The sequence below is a fragment of the Parasteatoda tepidariorum genome, chromosome 12 (genome assembly GCF_982258835.1).
Source record: "Parasteatoda tepidariorum strain Cologne lab strain chromosome 12, Ptep-v5.0, whole genome shotgun sequence".
NCBI classification, from domain to species: domain Eukaryota; kingdom Metazoa; phylum Arthropoda; class Arachnida; order Araneae; family Theridiidae; genus Parasteatoda; species Parasteatoda tepidariorum.
This window is the reverse complement of record NC_141766.1, coordinates 6,445,820-6,464,899: the sequence shown is the minus strand read 5'-3', so window position 1 is coordinate 6,464,899 and position 19,080 is coordinate 6,445,820. Positions and strand designations below refer to the sequence as shown.

General features: G+C 35.5%; 1 protein-coding gene across 1 annotated transcript in view; it reads right to left on the bottom strand.

Moving 5' to 3' along the window:
- LOC107441389 (frizzled-4) overlaps positions 1–19,080 on the bottom strand; it is a 68,324-nt gene that overhangs the window by 15,020 nt on the left and 34,224 nt on the right. The window lies entirely within an intron of this gene.

Below are 19,080 nucleotides of genomic sequence, written 5' to 3'. Positions count from 1 at the left end.
CCAGGCGATCGTGATTGATTTCACTTTTTCACTTGCTGAAACTATCTTGTTTTGTAAGAGGAGGATGCTGTGAGGGGATTTATGGGTGGCTGAGATGAGGGCAGTGATTGCGGACTTACTGTCCGATAAAATAACGTAATCTAGATACTCGGTAGTGAATTTTGTGACTGCTAACCAAATCGCTAAAACTTCTCCGGTGAAAACTGAGTTAATAGGATGGATTTGAGAGATATAAGACATGTTGTTCCTTGAGTTAATAGCCGCAATACCTGTGTTCGTACTGGATTTTGAGGCATCGGTAGCCAGGATGACAAAGTCTTTCCAAAGGGTGTGGAGGGTTTCCTGATAGAGAGGGAGGATTTCGTTGGGATTTTTCGTAGTTTGAAAAGGAAGATCGTGTACAAAAAGACAGAGGTTCGGGAGATCTGTGAGGAAAACTGGAATGTGGAAGGGGATGATATTGAATTTACTTATGCCTTTTTGGCTGAAGATGTCCTGAAATTTGAGGAAAAGGTGGGGTTTCTTTTTAAGTCTAGTAAAATGGAATTTATGCAAAAGGCGATTTATTGGGGAGTGAGAGCCAAGGGAACAGTGACGGAGGTAGAATTTTTTAGCTGCTAAAACAAGCCTGTGTGAGATTGAGGTAGTGCCGGCTTCTCTGTGGAGGATATGAATTGGAGTCCATCGTGGGAGGCCCGTTGCTGCGCGGAGGCTAGAGTTGTAGATTGTTTCAATTACTCGAAGATGTGATTTTGGCGCAGAGAAGAGGATTGGGCTGCCATACTCTAAGATACTTCTGATTGTGGCATTTACAATCTGAATGAGGTGGTAGGTTCGAGACCCCCACTGAGTGCTAGAGATGCAGCGGAGTGCATTAATTTTTTTTAAACATTTCTTTTTTAGGTATTGAAAATGACCGAGGAAAGAAATGTTTGCAGTGTAATGGATGCCGAGAATTTTGATTGAATTAACTTGGGGAATTCGTTCGTTAAAAATTGTTAACTGAATCGTAGGTGACAGACGTTTGTTAGAGAAATTAATAGTTGCACTTTTTGAGGGTGAAATAGCCATTTTCCACTCTGTGCACCAAGTTTGAATGGTGATGAGGGCATCTTGAAGTTTAGCAATAACCCTGTCAAAAGATTTTGCAGCATAGTAAATGTAGATGTCATCAGCGAACACAAGAATTTGAACTCCAGTGGGAAGGTGTTTGTGAATGTCTTTAAGGTAAAACATAAAAAGAAGGGGGGAGAGGACACTGCCCTGCGGAAGGCCCTGGGGTTGCTGGAAATCTTCAGACCGGGTGTTGCGCCAAGAGATGTAGAAGGTTCTATCGGAGAGAAAGTTTTGTAAGAAAAGTGCTGTTTTTCCAGATATGCCGACCGAGAGGAGTTTGGTGAGGAGACCATCAATCCATACGTTGTCGTATGCCGAGACTAGATCGAGTGCAACACAAACGATAAATTTTCTCCGTTCACGTGCTTCTCGTATGTCATGGTAGAGTATTGAGTGAGTTGTATTACAGTCACGAAAGGGGAGGAAGCCAGTGTGGGAGGGGGGGAAGATATTTTGCTGAAGGCAAAAATTAAGGAGCCTTTGTAAAAGCATACGTTCGTAGACCTTGGCGAAAGTCGAAGTGAGAGCAATAGGTCTGTAGCTGAGAATTTCTGATGGGTTTTTTCCTGGTTTTAAGATCGGAACGATTTTTGCTTGGGTCCATGAACATGGAGGTTGGGCTGTATCTTGAACGACATTAAAAAAGTTAAGGAGCTTAGTTGGGTAACGGGAGTGAATAAATTTAATGAGAGTAGCCGGAATGCGGTCTGGCCCGGGTGCCGTGTTCTTTGTTCGACGAATAGCTGCTTCCAGTTCGGTAGACGAGAAAGGGGTATCCAAGTGGCTGTAGCCTGTACCCCAGAATGAGAAAGGGATTGGACAGGGCCTTTGAGCATGAAAAAGGTGCTCCCCAAAAAGGTTCGCTTGGGCGAGTGGGCAGGTGATAGCTGTCGCTTGGTGGGTTAAAATCAGGTTTTCGGAGGGAGCAGAGGAATTTTGAGTTGAGATACTTTTTAAGATTTTAAAAATGTTTTTTGAGGAACCTAAATTGGAACAAATTTTGTCCCAATAGATTCTTTTTCTGATTTTAATGTATTGGCGGAGTTGAGCGGAGTAGTGTTTGTATTTAAGCCAAAATGAGGATGAGACTTGTTTTTTAGCCTTACGCAAAAATTTGCGCTTTTGACCTAGCAGAAACGCGCATTTTTTATCCCACCACGGAGTCGTGGGATGCGGGGAAAATTTTGTAAATCGGGTATTATCTTTGACTACGGAATTGCAAGTATCTTCTATGTTCTTTGCGTTGAAGTTGTTATTTGACAGAGCTTGAGTGATTTCATTTTGTGCGTTTTGCAAATGGAGGTACGGGCGTGGGATGTTAGGGTTGTTTAAGGAGAATTTAACTTTGGTAATAATTGGAAAATGGTCACTATCAAAAGGGTCTGGGAAGACAGAGTAAGAAGATTTCTGGTAAAGTTCAGGGGAAACTAGGGTAAGATCTAATAATGACTGTTGATGATGTGGGCCGCCAAAGTGGGTGGGAGTATTTGTATTCAAAATAGTAATATTATTTGTTAGGATCCAGTCGAGAAAGATGTCAGCAGTTTGGGAGCAAGAGGCAGAGCCGAGGGCTCGGTGTCTTACGTTAAAATCTCCGACGATGATGAAGGGTTTTTCAATATTGGGAAGGAAATTTTCCAACCATTGTGAGGAGTAATTACCGTCTGGTGAATAGATATTAACTACCGTGATTTGTCTATTATTAACTTGAATTTTTACACCGAGGGTCTCAATTCGGGAAGGGGGGAGATTATGGAAATAAATTCTTTGAAATGGGATATGTTTTGAAATAGCTAAGAGGGTGCCACCACCTCTATGGTTAGGGGGGTCACGATCTTGTCGGAGAGTAATTTTATTTTTAAAGTTAATTTGATCATCGCTTTGAAGGAAGGTTTCCTGAATTGCGATAATATCGGCTTCTGAAAAGATGTTTTGACTCAGCCAGTAGCGTTTATTTCTAAGACTGCGAGCATTCCATTGCACTATATTAAATATCGGAATTGACATAGTTTATAAGAAATAAAAATAAAAGTTGTTTTTTTTTTTTTTTTTTAAAGTTTTTCTAAACGCCTGGGACAGAGTATGTATGTAGTAAGGTAAGAGGTTTTTTTTTTTTTTTTTTTTTTTTTTTTTTTTTAAATTAAAGCCTTTTCTTAAGACACAAGAGATAATTCATCCTCATCGTTGTTCAACGGTATTAGAGGCATTGATAAGGAGTTGTCCATAGGCATAGGCAGATCTTGGACTATAGGGTGATCAGCTGTTAGGAGAGGATTTGTAGTGAATTGCACATAAGTTGGGGGTGAGTTCGATTTCTTCTTCTTTTTTGCCCGTTCTGGAGAGAAGTCGGACGAGTAGGATGAGATTTTTGTTTCTGTGATTGCACCCTGGGCAGTGGTGCTTCGTTGGATGTTAGTTATCGCGGGGATAAGAATATTATTTATGGAAGCAGTCAAATTTTCAATTTGGGCTGCCAGTATAGAAACTTGTTTTGCGCAGGTATTCTCGACTAGCTGTTGCATGGAACCCGCGAACTTGTTAAGTTCCGATTTTAGCTCTGCTCGGGTAATGTATTCTCCTGGCACAGACTGAGTTATTTCTGCGTATGAGGGCTTTTTCAAATAAGCTATTCTTCTAGCTTCACTCATCGGAACATGATGGGTAGACTTAATTCTCATTAGTTTCTCAAAATTTAAAAATGCAGGACAATCACGCTGAATTGGATTATGGTTGCCGTTACAATTTCTGCAGCACTGGACCCTAGTACACGGGCCCTGATGTTCGGAAGAAAGGCCTCCACAGTTGTGGCATCTGGTTGGGGATTTACAGTATTTATCGGGGTGGCCGAAACTCCAGCAGTTTTTGCTTAGGGTAACGCTATCTTGGAAGAGTTTAGTCTCATAGTATTGATACCAGAGACGTATTTTCTCAGGGACAACAGTACCTAAGACATTGAAAAGGATTGTGGTTGTCGGTTTCCCTTGTTTTAAGAACCGACGAATTTCTAGAGCTTGTGTCTTGTTTTCAAAATTGAACTCCCGACTAATGTCCGAAACCGAAGTTTCAACAGGAAAGTTCCTGAGAATGAATTTGGAGGAAATGCATTCTAGAAGGCATTTAACTGCTACAGGAATCTCTAGGATTGTTTTTATCTTTAAGATGTATTTTGCAGTTTCTAAGTCGTCACATTGAATAAGGAGCGACCCGCTTTTTTGGAATCTAATACTTTTAATTTTTTTTGTCGGTACAGAAGCATTTAGGTCTGCTTTAAGGCGTACTGGTGAGGTCTGAGGTATAGCACTAGATTTTTCTTTTGCTTCAATATTAAACCAAAAGTCTGTTGAGCCGTTGCTTTTAGAATGAGCCAAAATATCTTCTATGGGCTCCTTGGAGCACCACTGGTAGTCTAGGAGATTGGTCATTTTGACCAGATGGCCCCCAAAAGGTAAAGAGTAAAAGTGGCTTACCTGTTTTTTGGTAATCCTGAAATAAGGAGGGAGATTTTTAACATCTAACTATAAATGCATGGATGTTCGCTTATTATCCAACAAAAAAAAAAAAAAAAAAAAAATTTTATTCAGAAAATAATAAAAATTCGAAATAGAAACTTAAACGTGGCTTTTCTTTAGTCACATTACTCTCGCTAAAACCTAGTTATTAACCAACTGACTTCATGAAAAAGCTTCGGAAAACATCAATCTCCAATTGAAAACTCCAACTCCAACACTACTACGATCAACACAGTAAGTTTCACAGCCAAAACCCGAGCGGACCTTCGATCATCTTCTGATGGCTATTGAGTTGGATGAAGAAGAGTTGGGTTGGGTTGAATGAAGATCTTCGCTTAAGCTTCGAATACCGATTGAGGCACGCAGCGCTTGTTAATGAAGATCGAACCTCTTGCACTTCAGGAGCAGGTGATTTACAGATTCTGGGGACTGACAATGACCACACAAAGGGGAGTTTACGAGTCCAAATTCTGAGTCTTGTTCCAAATATAATATAATTGAATCGTGTTACTTCGGTAGTTGCTGTTATAGTTGTTGTTGTTGCAATTCATTTACGTCGCACTAGAGCTGCACAATGGGCAATTGGCGACTGTCTGGGAAACATCCCTGAGGATGACCCGAAGACATGCCATCACAATTTTGATCCTCTGCAGAGGGGATGGCATCCCCACTTTGGTAGCCCAACGACCTGCACGCGAAGTCGAGCACTTAATTGTAGAGCAGTTTAACGAGGATCAATGCCGCACTCCCTCGGTTCCAACGCAGACTTATCGAAGTGGTCAGCACCCACACACTGACCGCAGCCAGTGATGCTTGACTTCAGTGATCTTCTGGGAACCGTGTCATAGCGATCAATCCACTGTGGGACTTGTGTTACTTCAGAGACGCGAGATTAAAATGTCTTATCATATAATAGATACTACAGTATAATAGAGACCGAGAATTTTGAGGGAATTTACTTGGGGAATTTGTTCATTAAAGATTGTTAATTGAATTGGAGGTGATAGATGTTTGTTGGAGAAGTTAATAGCTGCACTTTTTGAGGATGAAATAGCCATTTCCCAGTTTGTGCACCAAGTGCGGATAGTGGTGAGAGCATCTAGGAGTTTAGCAATTACCCTGTCAAGAGATTTTACAGCGCAATAACTGTAGATTTCATCGGTGAACACAAGAATTTGAACTCCAGTAGAAAGGTTTTTGTGAATGTCTTTAAGATAAAACATAAAAAGAAGGGGGAGAGGACACTGCCTTGCGGGAGGCCCTGGGGTTGCTGGAAATCTTTAGACCGGGTGTGGCGCTAAGAGATATAGAAGGTTCTATTAGAGAGAAAGTTGAGTAAGAAGAGGGCAGTTTTTCCAGAGATGCCGTTCGAAAGCAGTTTGGTATAAGAAGACCATCAATCCATACGTTATCGCATGCAGAAAAACGAGATCGAGTGCTATGCAGACAATGTATTTCCTTCGTTCGCTTGCTTGCAGTATCTCATGGTAAAGTATTGGGTGAGTTATCTTGCAGTCTCGAAAAGGGAGGAAGCCATTGTGGGAGGGACGGAAGCAATTTTGTTGGAGACTAAAATTGAGGAGCCTTTGCAGCAGCATACGTTCGTAGACTTTCGTGATAGTAGAAGTGAGAGCAATCGGTCGATAACTGCGAATTTCTGAGGTTTTTCTTTCCTAGTTTTAGGATGGGAACTATTTTTACTTGAGTCCATAAACTAGGGGGGCGAGCTGCATCTTGAATATCATTAAAGAAGTTAAGGAGCTGTTTTGGGTAGCGAGAGTGAATGAATATAATGAGATTAGCCGAAATGCGGTCTGGTCCGGGAACCGTATTCTTTGTTCGATGTAAAGCTGCTCCCAGTTCGGATTGCGAGAAAGGGATATCCAAATCTTTGTTACAGGTGCCCCAAAGCGAGAAAGGGATTGGACACGAAAAAGATCTTCACCGAAAAGATTGGCTTGGTCTAATGGGTTTTTAATTGCTGTCACTTGGTGGGTTAGAATCAGATTTCTGAAGGGATATCAGGAGTTTCTCGTCGAGATGTTTTTTAGGATTTCAAATCTGTTCTTTGAGGTCCCTAAATTGGGACAAATGTAGTCCCAATAACTTTTTCTGCTTTTAATGTACTTGGGGCCTCCCTGGCCAAGCGGTATCGCCCGCAAAACGCTCTGTTAAGCGTTGAGGTGGCGGGTTCGAATCCCGCCGTAATTCTGGATGTATTCTTTGTGATGTCCTTCTCTGTATTGTGCTATCTGTCCTTCTACTTGACAAAGATTTATAAACCTTAATTGAGCACACAAGCCTGCAAATGTATATGGTATCAATTAATGTACTTGCGGAATTGTTCGGAGCATTGTTTATATTTGAGCCAAAATGCTGATGAGACTTGTTTTTTAGCCTTCCGCAAATATTTACGCTTTTGACCAAACAGATACGCGCATTTTTGATCCTCCCACGGAGTCGTGGGATGAGGTGAGGTATTTTTGATGCTGGTATTAGCTTTGACTATAAGATTGCATATTTTTCTATGTCTTTTGCAATAAAATTATCATCAGACAGAACTTGAGCTATTGCGTTTTGTGCATTTTGTATATGAAAATACGGATGGGGTGAGCAAGGATTGCTTAATGAAAAATTTACCTCAGTTAATACGGGTAAATGATCACTATCAAAGGGGTCTGGGAAGACTGAGAAAGAAGATTTCTGGAAAAGTTCGGGGTAAACTAGAGTAAGATTGAGTAATGATGGTAAGTGATGTAGGCCCCTTCAATGGGTAGGAGTTTCTGTGTTCAGGATTGTGATATTATTTGACAAGATCCAGTCAAGTAAAATGTCAGCTGTTTGGAAGGACGAGACTGAGCCGAAGGTACGATGTCGCACATTAAAATCTCTGACGATGATGAAAGGTTTTTCGATGGTAGAATAAAAATTTTCCATCCATTATGGGGAACAAATTCCTTCTGATGAAGAGATATTTTTGCTTCTTATTAACATGGGTTTTGACACCGAGTATCACAATTCGGGAAGAGTGAGATAATGAAAGTCAATTCTTTGAAACGGGATAGGTTTTGAAATAGCTAAGAGGGTATCGCCTCTATGGTTGGGGGTCAAGATCCTGTCGGAGAGTAAGTTTATTTCTAAAATTTAGCTGATCATCGGTTTGAAGGAAAGATTCTTGAATAGCGATGATATCGGCCTCTGCGAAAATGTTTTGAATCAGCCAGTGGCCTTTATTTCTATATATGAGGAAGTTTATAGAAAAGGTAAGAAATATTTTTTTTTGTGAAAAATTTCCCTAAGCGACTGGGACAGAGTATAGAGTAGAAGATTTTGTTATATATTCTTTATATATTCATGTATATAGATTAAAAGTAATTTTCTAAAGTGTCAAGAGATATTTGGTCCACATCGTCATTCAACGGTATGTGAGGCATTGATAATGTGTTGTCCATAGGCAAAGGCAGATCTTGGACTACAGGTTGGCCTGTTGGTGGGAGAGGTTTTGTAATAAATTCCATATAGGAGGAGGAATTGTTTGTTTTCTGCTTGTTTTTGCCCGCTCTGAAGAGAAGTGGGGCAAGTAGGTTAAAATTTGGTTCCTGTTGACGGACCCTGGGAAATGGTGCTACGTTGGATGTTTGTTATCTCTGGAATAAGGATGGTTTATAGAGGCTGTCAAACTCTAAATTTGAGCCGCCAGTATAGAAACTTGTTTTGCTCAGATACTCTCAACTAGTTGTTGCATGGATCCCGCGAACTTGTTAAGTTCCGATTTTAACTCAACACGAGTAATATATTCTCCTGCGACAGAGCTATTTCTGCGTAGGAGTTTATTTTTTATTTTTTAAAGGCTATTCTTCTAGCTTCGCACATCGGAACATGATGAGTAGACTTAATTCTAATTAGTTTTTGAAGATTTAAATATGCAGGACAATCCCGCTGATTTAGATTATGACTTCCGTTACAATTCCTGCAACACGGGTCCCTATTGTGTGGGTCCTGATGTTCGGAGAAAAGGTCTCCGCAGTTGTGACATCTGGATGGAAATTTACAGTATTTGTCACGTTTTCCAAAACCTCAACAGTTCTTACATAAAATTACACTGTCTTGAAAATTTTTTGTTTCGTAGTATTGATACCAAAGAAGGATTTTCTCCGGGATAACTGTACCTAAGATATTAAATAAGATTGTGGTTGATAGTTTCCTTTTTTTTTAAGAGCCACATACTGATGCTATAAGGGTGTATGATTGTAGATTCTAGAAAAGTGTTACGAGTTCTTTGCGTTAGCTTATAGCTCTGTATTTTCAATAATGAAGCTTATGGTTAAGGCTAGATAAAAAACAGAAAGTTGCAGTGAAGAGTCAGAAACAGTTTGCAGCTTGGAAGAATTTGTAAAGGAATTGGTGCTTGGTCTGAGGTCCATTTAAACGTTCTATTGACAATGTCTCATTTGATTCAGCATTTAAAAAAATGGAGCTTTGCCAATTGTTGATCACTTAATCGAATGTGTCAGAACTTCTTCGGAAAGATAGCTAAGAGTTGCTATGAAAACCATTGAATAAATTCTATAGCTGCATTTATTCCTCACAAAACGTAGAAATTCTACAATTGTGTTCTTGCTGGTTTATTTACTAAAATATACAACGTCACTCTAATAGGAAAAAGGTATAAAAGTGGCAATTACTGAATAATAATAAAATAAAAGTTTATACATCTTTTGTCCTCATTTTCTAGTTAATTTTATTTCACAAATATATCATTGGCAGCACCCCAAAAATCTTCCACTTAAGAAATTGGTGCAAATTTAGAATTTAATACTCAAACATGGTGTAATATCTCTCGAAATTTTATGTTGAACAGTTCCGACAATTAAGTGAAGGAAAGCTTTATTTTAACAAATTGATTTTTCAATTTAAAGGGTGTAAATAAATCTTATCATGGTAAAACCCCAAACTTACGCGCATTCACACCTTACCAGAATTATTTTCACTTCATGTTGGTGCACCTTGAATTTCTTCTGTAAATTGTTTACAATTCGAGAACGAGTTAGAGCGAAGTTATAGTTCACTTACCCGCTACGATACATTTTTGCGTTAAAATATTTTATTTTATTTCATGACCAGCGTGGAACAATTGACTCAATTCTGAGACTATCATTGCTCAATTCCGTAGCCTTGTAATTTTAAATACAGAAGACAAGAGAACTCCTAGATCAAGAATTGAGACAAACTGGTATTCGTGTAGGACTTTTTGGTGAAACTAACCCATATTTGCTTTTAATGGAGAGGGAAACCACGAAATCTCTCGAATAGTTTGACGACCAGGGGATTCTAACCCATAGTCCACTATTTTACGTCAACCTGTGGATGGCGCGAGTGATATGTAGAATTCGTATCGACCAGCCAACACTGGGATTCGAATTTGCGTCACCTTATTGAGAGGCGAGCTCTATATCCCCTGAGCAACCAAGGCTTTGATGTTAAAATACGCTGTTTTTTTTTGTTGAGTAATAATTAACCTGGCACTAAACATCTTCTCAGGCCACCCAGGATTTCTCCTTTAATGCTACTTTGATTACAGTCAATATGAAAGTGTTTCGAATACATGCTCAAATATAAAACTGTTGCAAATAAATTTTTAAGTACCGAATTATCACGTAAAAATTACATAAAATTTACAAAATAATGATTATTGTAAAGAAATAGTACGTATATATTAAATATGCTTCTTAAACAAACTGTTTTAGTATTAAATTGCTTCTAATGCGCAGGAAAATATGTGTAGCCTATAAACAAACACACAAAAAAATTTAAATTAAAAAAAAAGGTGAAAAAGTAACTCATGCTCTGTAAAAAATTGATCTCAGCACCGAAAATGGCTGTGAAACCATTTCAAATCTTAAAATACATTAAAATTTTTTACAGTGTTCCCAAAACAGGCTTAAAAAAATATTTTTGTGTCCCGAATAACAATTCTTGCATGAATTTTCTTGATAAATTGCTGATGTAAAAATATCAAATTTGAATTATGGAAAACCCTTCAAAAAATATATCATTTTGGAATATCGCTTCGATTCCAGTCTGATTTTAATGTAATTAAATATTTGTCAAATGTAATTAGATTTTTTTTAAAAATATTGATTAATATGACCGGATGAATTTGAAATTTTCCGAATTTTCGCATTTTAAAATTTTTTAATTGTAATTGCATATTATTACAATAATATAATTGTATTACATGATTCAATTATGTATTATGCGCAATATAATTAAAAATTAATAATATGATTGCATGCATTGTACTAATTAAAAATAACCTCCATTTTTGTCATTAGCTATTTTTATTAACGAAAATAATAATGTTTCTCATTTGAACACGAAATCACCAGTTAAAAAAGCATTATTTTTGTACGATTTAGTGCAATAAGTGAAATTAATGGAATTTAGAAAATTTATAGAGCTTTTTCAAAAGGCATTATTTGGCTCTCCATTGAACAAATGCTAGTAATTTATGATAATTATTTACTGTAATGCACAAATGTCAGATTTTTGTCATGGATATGTATAAAGAGTTTTAATGATTTAGTTAAAAAGTATGAACCATGAGAAACTCCTGTCCTACAACTTAAAATCAATTATTGTTTATTAATTAATTTTAAAAAAATTACAGTCGAATAACGGCCGATTGGTTGCTAAATTCATTAAAATGATGTTTTTTCTCAAATTGAATTCCATTTACAATGTCGGGAGAAAGATCAGTTTTTTCTAAAAGCCGCATAATTAATTTTTTTACTGACATACTATTATTACAAAATCGGGGGAATTTAATTCTCTCCACAAGTTTCTACGAAACAATCATTGAAAAGGAGGAATAATTCTGATAAAAGGTCAAGTGTTGTTTCAACGTTTTCAAAGTAAACCGACTAAGCGGCAAATCTCAGTCAGTTGAAGAAGTTCAGCAAATATAAAGAATAATATCCTGATAAGAAAGCTTTTTGCCAATATCAACAGAAATGTCAGTTAAATTATCTTTGGTGAGCTTCATCTCACCTTTTTGTAAGACCGCATTCAAAAATAGATTTCAATCGGTACTTATTATCTTATGGTTCGTTCAAGAAAGCGGTTATTTCTCTCTACATAACGTCTCCAGCTTTTTATATACTTTTTCTTTTTTATTGACGAGCTCATTTTTAATCAGGTAAAGGGTGGTTTGTTGAAATTCGATTCTAATTTTCAACAAGATCCATAGAATGATACAATAGTGAGAGGAGCACTCAGGAAAAAAAAAAAATAGTGAGAGGAGTAAAAAATAGTGAAAAAGAATAATGAGAAGAGCACTTTTTTTAAAACAAAATAGAATAGAACACACTAAGTAATAAAATCACGTAAAAAAGCAGAAAAAAATGTAAATGAAAATCAGAACAAAACATAAAATGAAATCTATAAAGCGATTGGCGAATTCAAATGAACTTTTCAATGAAAATGTTCAAGAATGATTTAAAATATTTTCGTAATAAGATTGCCAGATTGCAAAATATGAAAACAGTATTGATATATTGTGTTGTTATTGCTTTGATATATTTTGTTTGACTAGATTGATACAATATTAAAAAGCTCCCCTTTTTGCGGATATAATCGTGTGAGCTGATGAAGAGATTATATCTTTTTTTTTCTTCGGATTTTTATTAAATTTCTTTTAAAAAATTTTTTAAAATTTTTTTAAAATTTTTTTAAAAATAATTTTCTTTTTTTTCCTTATTCTGTAATTTTTTCCCCCTGTTTTCGCCACTTTTTGAAGTTGAAGGAAATATACCGATTCTTTCCTGTTTTTTGGACGAAAACAAAATCAAATATTCTCCTTTCATTTTATTTAAAGCCATCAGTTTCCTCGATTTGAAGTTTCTCAATTTTCTTTCCTCTCTTCAAAGGGACGCTTGAGCATGTGATGGCAGACTATCCTATTCTAGAGATAGGTACTTTATTTACATAGCACTATGAGGACGTTGTGGGAAATATCTCATCACAATTTGTGAGGCCTCTTCCTCAATTTAGACATAGATCTGAAGGAAATTTTCTCCAGCACCCATGGTACCACAAGACTTTCAATATTACTGATTTTACGAGCACATATATCGTATGTACTCGATCATCGAACCCCGACCCCTTCGGACCGGAGTTCGATTCTCTAACCACTGGATTGCCACAGCCCCCTATTCTTTGAATCTAGGAAAAATAGGACCCCGGAAGAAGAGGTTCCGGTAGAAAGGTACTTGTGTAGGAAAAAATGTTTGAAATGAGGTGATGAGATTGAAGGGCCTTTTCACTATTTTATTCCAAGTTGAGTTTTTGTTGTTGCACTGATTCAAAATGCAATTTTTTTTCCAATTTCGTTTCTCATTTATGAAATTTATTCATTAAAAATTGATTAAATTGAGATGCAAAAATATTTATAAAAAGTACATATTCGAAAATCTTGATTCTAGAAGGATAGTGTTAGTCTAAAGTGTTGCATAAGAGTTAAAATTAGGTTACTTGACACTTGAGTCTAGTGTGTTGGGAGAGGAGGGAGTGCAAATCAAATTTTTGCGTATAACGTGACACCTAATAGGAATTTTTTCATTAATTTAATTTATTTTTGTTTGTTATTATCCTCATTTGTTATTATTATTTTTTTTTTTAAATAGCAATTGGTAGGCCGGGATAGCCTGGTCAGTGGGGTGCCGGGCCCATGTCCAAGAGTTCGTGGGTTCGGTCCCCGCCGGTCGAAGACTCCCCGTGTAGTAAATGGCGACTGATGCACGTTAAATATGTCGAGTCTCAAAGTCCTCCATGTTCCCATAACAAATCAATACCTCTGGGGGTACCGATCCAGGAGTTTCCTCGTCTTCTGGATTGGTTTAAAATTACAAGGCTACGGCGTTGAACATTAGTAGTCGTAAACCCAAAAATTGGGTCGACTGTTCAACGGCTGTCATAAAATAAAATAAAATAGCAATTGGTAACATCCACGATTTTTTTTTCGAAATGGCAGTGTTTCAGATAAACAATGTCAGGTTTGGCCAACGGTTGCTGAGTAGACTATTAGGATCGCATTAGATTCATTTTTCTGTATTTTTCTCTATTTGTTACCTTTTATTTATGATATTGGAAAAAAAAAGAGTTATAGAATCAAAATATAATATGTCCAAATATTGCATTAATGATTAATGTAAGAAAGTATTGTTTTATTATAATATCTCCTGAAATATTGAATAAAAGGGGGCAGAGTATTTTATATTTACTATCAAGTTTTTGTTTGGCCCCCGATTCCTCATGGACTATGCCAAAATTATGGATTCAAAATTATGCCTCATGGACTATGCCATGGATGGTATGCCAAAATTGGCTGCAAAGGAAGCGAAGGAGAGCAGCAATCTTTGGTAATAACAAAAGAGAATGTTAAAATAAATAATCATTATACTTATTATGCAATATTTGATATTCATGAAAAGGTTAAATTAAATTTAAAAACTATATGACAATATCATTAAAAAAAACTTCATTTTCAAAATATATTGATAAAAATATATCAAGAAACTATATAACTTTTATAATCTGAAGACTGCTATTATTTCCAATAGGTCCACTCCCAATGACTTCGGAGACTCGAGCTATTATGGTATTTATAACCTGGTTCGAATCCCATCGATGGCTGATCGATACGAATTCCGCATCCGGCTTGCACCGACCACAGTGCTGACGTAAAATATCCTCAGTGGCAGACGGATCACGGGTTAGAGTCCCTTTGTCGTCAGACTAACCGTGGGAGGTCTTCATGCTTTTCCTCTCCACCTAACGCAAATGCTGGTTAGTTCTATCAAAAAGTCCTCCCCGAAGGTAAATTTCTTCCAATACTTGATCCAGGAGTACCCTTGTCTTCTGGATTGAGTTCAAAATAACAGGCAGTTGAATATATAAGGAGTTGAACATTAGTAGTCGTGAATCCCAAAAAATTGGGTCGGCTGTGCAGCAACGAATATAAAATATGATATAAAAATTGTAAAAAGAAATACAGTCGAACCCGTTAGAGTGAACTGTCTACCAACTCATCTGTAAGTCCATTATAAACGATGGTTCATTATTTCCAATTTCCTTCAAAAAAAATTTTTTTTTAGTTTATTGTTGGATGAAATGATTGCACTAGTACACAATTTAAATTATCAACTCAATAAATGAATAACATATTTCTTGCGCATCACAGAATTGCTGCTCATAGTCTTCTAAATCGAATGATAAAATAAATGAAGTTGAATATGAGTGTCGAGAACAATTTATCAAAGTGGTGATGCTACACATCGTACTCTCTCAACAGAAGATTTCTTCATCTATTTAAACTATCTCTCTTAATTACCCCTTAATAGTGAACTGTTTGGGAAACCCCGCATTAAGTCCACTTATAGACGGTTGTTCAATATAGCCATATTCTTTGAAAAATTATTTTTTACCGCACGATATTAGTACTATTGGAAATAGTGATTAAGATAGTACATAATTCTTTGGAAATTATTAACTGATTAATTAAAATTAAATCAAATATTAAAGTTATATTTTATGAAAGAAACTAGTAATTTTCGATTGACTACAATTCGATTTTAAGTAGAGTTCACCAATTTACATATCAACAATTAGTAAAGAATACACTAGTCCTCATTTTCTGGGGAAAAGAAAATTCAATAGCAATTTCATTTTCGAGATAAAATTTCTTATTCTTCTTTAACATGGGGTAAGAATATGTAGCGTAAAAACTTGTTCGCTCTTGTTTAAAAGCTAGGAGATTGAACCTTAGAGAAATTTAAGCTTGAAATTTAACCTTAGAGAAATGAAAAAAGGAAGTGAAGAAATGAAATTGGTTATAAACGAACTGTACCAATTTTTCAGTTGTCAACCATATTGTTATTTAAATGAAGGTACTTTATTTATGTCGCACAAGAGCTGTACAATGGGCAATTGGCGACAGTCTGGGAGACATCTCTGAGGATGATCCGAAGACATGCCAACGCAATTTTGATCCTCTGCAGAGGGGATGGCTCCCCTGCTTTGGTAGACCGGTGACCTGCGCGCAAATTCGAGCACTTTACTGTAGAACAGTTTCACGTGGACTGATACCTACGCAGGGTGATCAAAGTGGTCACCCACCCGTTTACTGACCATAGATGCTTGACATCAGTGTTCTACTGGGAACCGTTTCTTTGCGACCAGTCCCCTGCGGAACCATAAAAGTTGAGAAAGGGGAATAACAAGGCATTGGACTAAATTCCTAAGTATGTTAATTAGAAAAATTAAGAAAAGGGCTAGAAAAAGGAACATCTAAAAAAGTTCACTATATCCCATGCCATAGTTCGACTACATTTCGATCATATTTAATCCCATTCCAATTTTTATATCCTCCCTATTACGACGTCTTTTAAATGAGGAACTTATTATCTTATAATGATGAAAAGGGAATATCCCAATGTAAATCCCCCCTTACTGTATCTTTTCATCACAATGTAGGGGAGCAGGTTTTGAGCATTCTTATTAACTACTGAGAGGAATGAGGGGAATAATTAATGGAACCTAGCATAGCAATTTAAAACCAATTTAGGCTTGAAAAGCAAATAGATAGCAAGCCCGTTGCATGATTCTCGTCGACAAATGGTCTACATTTTGAAGTAATTCTACCCCGCGGGTTTAATCATCTATCTTCTTAGTTTTTTTTTTTTTTTTTTTTGCAGTCTTATGGCAGGATTTTCTTTCAGATTGTTGACGAATTAGGGTACTCCAAAAAAGCTTTTTCGAGTATGTACCTTGAGTTGGTAAATCAAAAGTTTGTTCTTCAAATTGATAAAATGCGAATTTTAACAGTAAATCTACTTTTTTATTTCTTTAATTTATATTAAAAGCAACTTTTATGCGTCATAAAATTGAAAGTGAAATTGTCTTTAAAGAAAAAGTACTCTGCACAAAATAAAGACAGAGAGAGAGGGGGGGGGAGAACTCATAACTTTTTGAATCGATTGATTGCATTTTGTAATATAGTCGAATTTGCTTATAACTAGCACCAGCATTAGCTGAAGTGACAGCAACATTTGCTCGCTGTAATCAAGAGCTCATACAAAACGGATTCGTGAAAAAAGTCGCAAAAGTTCATACATACTTATAAATGAAATACTAAATTTATTTGCTTTTTATTTCTGTACAGTACAAAAGATATTAGGTGAGTCACTTTGATCAGTCTCTTGATACGTTTCATAACCAGTCATTCTTTGCTTTCGAAAAAATTTCTTAAAAAAAAAATTATGAAACATTTTATAAAAAACAACTTTACCAATCATTATTCATAAAAGTTTTATGAATCACAAAAGTCGCTAAAACAGGGTTTCACTTGTTAAAATAATTCAAAAGACATAATGCAAACCAAACATTTTCGATTTGTTCGTTAAATCCGGGTTTTCGATAAATCAGGATACGCTATAAGTGACTTTGGCTGCAACTTTGGTTGTGAAATCATTGGCTCATTGTTTAAATTGATAAGATACGAATTTCGTCAGCAAATCTGCCTTCTTAATTTTTTTAATTTTTATATATGAGTCATAAAAAATTGAAATTATCGAAGAGAAAAAAAGTTCACTGCGCAAAATTACGAAAGATCTGATAACTTTTGTTCTAATGATTGGATTTTCACATACTAAGGGACATTCTTAATGATTCGAGCCTTTAACACAATTTAACTCCGCTATAATGAACACTTGGTTGTAGTCTTTCGTTGGCCTGTCTGAATTGTTATTTCATATGCCTATAGTGAACAGCTTATAGTCCTCATTGAATGTATTTAAATAAATGATTACTCAATGTTTAGTCTATGTGATAAGTTCACAAGTATATAAATGATGACTTTTAATATTTAATAAGAAATTAAAACTTATAAAGGGGTGTTTAAAATGAGCCATTTCACTGGATTGAAATAATACAAGTGGTTCTGAAAACAGGCATGCGAGAGAATGAATTGGTTGCAATGAAATTCCAGCTTTAAAGTGAAGCAGTTTTCAAAAATGATGGGAAGTTAAAAAGATAAATATCTAAAAAATTTCCAAAAATGGCAAAAGTTTAAAAGATAAACGTATAAAAAGTTTCATTATAGGGAGACAACTACTTCGTTATATTCAGAATACTTTGAATTTATTTACCTTTCTAATAAAAAATTTCGTTATAAAAAGAAATTCGATGTAAAAAAAACTTTGTTTCAGAAGGACTGCAAACAATATATAAAGCAAATTAGCACAATTCTTATTTCCAACAATACCATTGAAATATGCTAAAAAATATTTTTTAAAGGTTTTGGATGTAGTGAATCATCGTTAATAGTCAACTTATTGCTGGGTCAACAGATGGTTCACTACAGCAGAAGATACATTAAGCAGAAGCCTTACATTACGAAGACATACATACATACACAACATACATAAAAAAGATATATTAAGTAGGCTCCTTACATTAAGAAGACATACATAACATACATTAAAAAGATACATTAAGCAGACGCCTTACATTAAGAAGACATGCATACATACAGAACATACACAAAAAAGATATATTAAGTAGGCTCCTTACATTAAGAAGACATACATAACATACATTAAAAAGATACATTAAGCAGACTAAAATATAAATTATTAAAAAGAGTACTCTCGTTTTCTAAATAAATATACAGATAGATTTGCAAAAATATGGAAGATAAAACAGCCGCTTAAGTTGCTATTTTTTCAAACTAAATAACATCAAAAAAGTCTTATTTTTATAAATTTTCATTTTTCATGAGTTATTTGACAGATTCCGTACAAATTTTGGATATTGTCATTTATAGCTAAAAAGTATTTCTTTTTTTTTTCAGTTCAAATTCTTTTTAACCATTGTTAAAATAAATAATAATAATAATAAAAAAAAACAATAATTTATTAAAACTGTATTTTACGTATCTTCGGATAAAGGAATAAGTGAGTTTTATAACTGTGCGAAAAAATGAATTAATTAAAATTAAGTACACAAAAAATTAATAAATAATAATGATAAATAAATAACATTCAGTGACCCAAAATTTTGACCAGTCTCTTGACTAAACTATTGGAATCCCCCCATTATGGCTACATTTTTTGAAATATCGTTAAAATGTCCAATTTCATAATTTTAAATATCGTCTCTAGAAATATTTCAGCTTTATTAAGATTGTATGTCAGGAGAAGAAGTTATTGATCAATCAAATAGCTGTAAAACCTCTTCAAGTAAAGCATAATTAAGAATTAATCCCTCGAAGATTGTAAGTCTATATAAAAAATATTATTGATCAATCAAATAGCTGTAAAACGTCTTATAATAACGAAAAAAATCCCAAAGCAAGATTGCGTGTTTTCGAATCTCAATTAGACATTTTACGACATCA